At 58.2% G+C, this 4591-nt stretch overlaps 1 non-coding gene across 1 annotated transcript; it reads right to left on the reverse strand.

Moving 5' to 3' along the window:
- Window positions 1-1091: 1091 nt before the first annotated feature.
- On the reverse strand, window positions 1092-2906 carry LOC142795910 (small subunit ribosomal RNA). Its single transcript, XR_012893405.1, has one exon. It is a non-coding gene; the product is annotated as a small subunit ribosomal RNA (ribosomal RNA).
- Window positions 2907-4591: the final 1685 nt, after the last annotated feature.

The following is a 4591-nucleotide window of genomic DNA, read 5'->3' on the forward strand; positions in this document are numbered from 1 at the left end:
GGCACTTCCCACGTCCACCGAAGTCGGTGCCAAGGACCACTTTCGGCGCCGGAGCCGCGTACGAGCCTACTCGAGGCGGAAGAACGAAGCCAGCAAGGGCCTGGCCGCAAGTGCGTTCAATTGTCGGGACGTCCAAGTCCCTCGTTCTTCCGTGCTTCCTCTTTCGGCAAGTCGTTGCGGCACCTTCCCAAAGCGCGCAGACCCGCTAATCGCGACGAGCGCGACGTGGCCGTGCCGCCTTTCCCTCGGCAGCAAGCAAAACGCCTGTCAACGTCGACGCTCCCCTAACCGCGATCTCGCACCGTGTTTCGTGTGGCGAATTCAAAAGCCGGCCGGCGCTGCTGCAACCATTACGGTCGGTACGCATACGCCGCGGAGGGCGGGACGGTCATCGGAGCGTGCGGTTCCTCCATCGAGTACTGCGCACCTCGGCCGTCGCATCGCCGTGCCATGACCGGCCGCGCGTCAACGCGAACCGGTGCCAGCGAGATCCCTCGCCTGCAAGAACCGACCGGCAGCCTCCGTCACCCGAGGACGCGGAGGCGCTTGCCGCGGACGGCGGGACGGTATGCACTGGTGCACAGCGGACCCGTCACATCGCCAGTTCCTTGACCGACCGCCGACGCTTGTGCCGTTCCTCTCGTACTTGGCAGTCGCCGCGCGATTGTCGGGTCTCGTTCTTGCACGCTCGAACGGTCGGGAGGGCACTCGGCTGGCGTTTCGGGAACGCGCAGCCTCGCCTTCTACCGACGTAACCACGACTCGCCGTTCGCGCTCCGCCGCTCCTGTTTACAGTACTAGGCGGTCCCGCAGCGGTCGGGTCGCGCATTTCGAGCGCTTCGAGCCACGGTGCAGTGGCGGGTCGAAAGCCGACCTATGAGTGCGTTGCGCCGTTTGTACCCGCGTCCGCCACCTGGCCGACCGTCCAAGGTCGCGGTGTTGGCGTCCGCTGGGCGCAACAATTTGTCACGGGGTGCCGCTCCACATTCAGGCAGCCCCGTGGGGAAAAGCCGACCCCGCGTCCAAACGGGGTCAGCGGCAGAAAGTGTCGGGCGCAGACGCAGCTGAGGCGCTCACCCTTCACAATCCGTTAATGATCCTTCCGCAGGTTCACCTACGGAAACCTTGTTACGACTTTTACTTCCTCTAAATGATCAAGTTTGGTCATCTTTCCAACAGACCGGCGCAACCGAAAGGCCGCGCCGGACATCGGTCCGAAGACCTCACTAAATCATTCAATCGGTAGTAGCGACGGGCGGTGTGTACAAAGGGCAGGGACGTAATCAACGCGAGCTTATGACTCGCGCTTACTGGGAATTCCTCGTTCAAGGGGAACAATTGCAAGCCCCTATCCCAATCACGAAAGAAGTTCCACGGGTTACCCAGTCTTTTCAGACAGGGATAAAGACACGCTGCTTCCTTCAGTGTAGCGCGCGTGCGGCCCCGGACATCTAAGGGCATCACAGACCTGTTATTGCTCTGTTTCGTGCGGCTAGGAGCCGCTTGTCCCTCTAAGAAGGTTGTAAGGTGCTGGGAACCCCGCACCTATTTAATAGGCTAGAGTCTCGTTCGTTATCGGAATTAACCAGACAAATCGCTCCACCAACTAAGAACGGCCATGCACCACCATCCACCGAATCAAGAAAGAGCTCTCAATCTGTCAATCCTCCCAGTGTCCGGGCCGGGTAAGTTTTCCCGTGTTGAGTCAAATTAAGCCGCAGGCTCCACTCCTGGTGGTGCCCTTCCGTCAATTCCTTTAAGTTTCAGCTTTGCAACCATACTTCCCCCGGAACCCAAATACTTTGGTTTCCCGGAAGCTGCCCGCCGAGTCATTTGAGTAACTCAGGCGGATCGCTGGTTGGCATCGTTTATGGTCAGAACTAGGGCGGTATCTGATCGCCTTCGAACCTCTGACTTTCGTTCTTGATCAATGAAAACATTCTTGGCAAATGCTTTCGCAGTAGTTCGTCTTGCGACGGTCCAAGAATTTCACCTCTAGCGCCGCAATACGAATGCCCCCGTCCGTCCCTCTTAATCATTACCTCGTATTCCAAAAACCAACAGAACAGAAACGAGGTCTTGTTCTATTATTCCATGCAAGTTTATTCAGGCGACTCGCCTGCGTTGAGCACTCTAATTTTTTCAAAGTAAAAGCACCGGCCATCTCGAGGCACACAATGAAGTGCACCAAGAAAGAACCGGCATGATGTTCAGTCCGAGCCGTCGCATCGGGTAGATGCACTACTCGTCTGGAACTGAGATCCAACTACGAGCTTTTTAACCGCAGCAGCTTTAGTATACGCTATTGGAGCTGGAATTACCGCGGCTGCTGGCACCAGACTTGCCCTCCAATTGATCCTCGTTAAAGGATTTAGAGTGTACTCATTTCAATTACGGGGCCTCAAAAGAGTCCCGTATTGTTATTTTTCGTCACTACCTCCCCGTGCCGGGAGTGGGTAATTTGCGCGCCTGCTGCCTTCCTTGGATGTGGTAGCCGTTTCTCAGGCTCCCTCTCCGGAATCGAACCCTGATTCTCCGTTACCTGTAACAACCATGGTAAGCAAGTAACCTACCATCGAAAGTTGATAAGGCAGACACTTGAAAGAAACGTCGCCGGCTCGTGGCCATGCGATCAGCACAAAGTTATCCAGAGTCACCACACAATACGGGCCGAAACCCGATCGATCTTGGTCTAATAAAAGCACCCGTTACCCAAAGGGCTCCAGGCTCACTGCATGTATTAGCTCTAGAATTGCCACAGTTATCCAAGTAGGAAGAAACGATCTAAGGAACCATAACTGATTTAATGAGCCATTCGCGGTTTCGCCTTATTTCGGCATGTACTTAGACATGCATGGCTTAATCTTTGAGACAAGCATATGATTACTGGCAGGATCAACCAGGTAATCGTTCGACTGCGCGTCCGTCCTCGCCTTCGGCGGGCCGGACGCAGTCTGTGTGCGGCGGAGGCCACCTTCAGGCGCCCCAACACGCTTATTTTGCACTCCGAGATGACGGCGTTCGAGCTCGCTACGGCACAACCTTCCCGAAAGACGAGTGGGAGCCGTGCGGGAAGAAGCACGTTCATGCTCGCTCTTTTTCGTTGCATCGACTCGGTCGCGCCGTGCGGGTTGCCCAAGCCCGCTGCACTGTCGGTGGACCGGCCGGAACTAGCAACGGAGCCGAGACTGCAAAGCCGCCAGACGACGGGTCACGCCCGCGTCTTCGGCGCTTTCGCATCTGAATCGCCCGAGGACGACACGGAACACACCTCGATATCGTGGTAAAACGGCACCGTCCGACAACCAGCCCCTAACGCATCAAGCGGATGAGGCTGCAGACGACTGCCGTGGATTCCCCTGGAGCAGACCCGAGGACACGCTTGACGAGGCCGAAGCCCGCCGCATATCAGACACCCGGTCGCTTTCGCGTACGCCGCTCACGAGAACCCCCACATAATAGCAGCGATAAGTACCCAGACCTCCTTGGGCACTAATACGAGCGTACTCGAGAAAATTTCACCGCGGGTGTGCCCCGAAACGTGTGGCACGTTGAGCGTGCCACAAGTCTACGTCGCTCTCAAACCCGCCGAGGTCGTAGAATTTGCGACCCTACTCACGAAATTCCCACCGAGGATACGGCCGCAAACGTACCGCACCTTGGGTAGGCCACGAGTTTGTGCAACACTACGCTGACGGCACAGCACCGAGGTCGTGCGCGCACGCACGGGAAAATTCCGCCGCGGTTTCTGCCGAAAACGTGAGGCACCACGACTCTCCGCAAGTTCGCGTCGACTGCGAAAGACCGAAGTCGTGAACGACGTGTCCGCTACTCGCCGCCGACACGCTGGACACCAAACGTACAACGACTCGACGGCGTCGTAGAGGCCCACGACGCGGTTTTCCTTAACGACGTCTCGGCGTGGCACCGACAGGTTAGAACGGCCGACCAACGTTCCCTGTCCGCCGTTCGGCTCAGTCGAAGGGCTCGGCGACTTCGGCAACGCTGCGAAGCCGCACGGTGACGCACGCCATGTCCCCATTTTTTTTTTTTTCTTTCTGCGTCTGCCGGGGTGCCCCTATAATAGCAGCGATAAGCACCCAGACCGCCGTGGGTCGCTCGCCCCGGCTGACGTGGTTTTTCGTACTCCTGCGGCGGTCGCCGTCAAGCACGTCCAAATACGCTACTTTCGTGGGCGCATTCACGCTCTTTCGCTTCGCCGGAGTGCCAGCACTCACTCTGCCAAAAACGGCGAACATCCGAGCGGCGGTTCCCACTTTTGCGTCGGCGTCGCAAACCCCGCCCCGGCAGACGAGGTTTGCCGTACTCGTGCGACGGTGGCCGGCGGGCACGTCGAAAGACGCCGATATCGTGCGCGAATTGGCGCACCTTGGCTTCACCGGAGTGCCGCCACTGACTCCTCCAAAAACGGCGAAGATCCGAGCGGCGCTTCCCACTTTCGCATCGGCGTCCCGAACTCCGCCCCGGCTGACGCGGTTTACCGTACTCGTGCGACGGTCGCCGGCGAGCACGTGGAAAGACGCCGATATCGTGCCCGAATCGGCTCCGTTCGGCTTCGCCGGAGTGCCAG

This window comes from Rhipicephalus microplus, unplaced genomic scaffold (genome assembly GCF_043290135.1).
Source record: "Rhipicephalus microplus isolate Deutch F79 unplaced genomic scaffold, USDA_Rmic scaffold_947, whole genome shotgun sequence".
Lineage (NCBI taxonomy): Eukaryota > Metazoa > Arthropoda > Arachnida > Ixodida > Ixodidae > Rhipicephalus > Rhipicephalus microplus.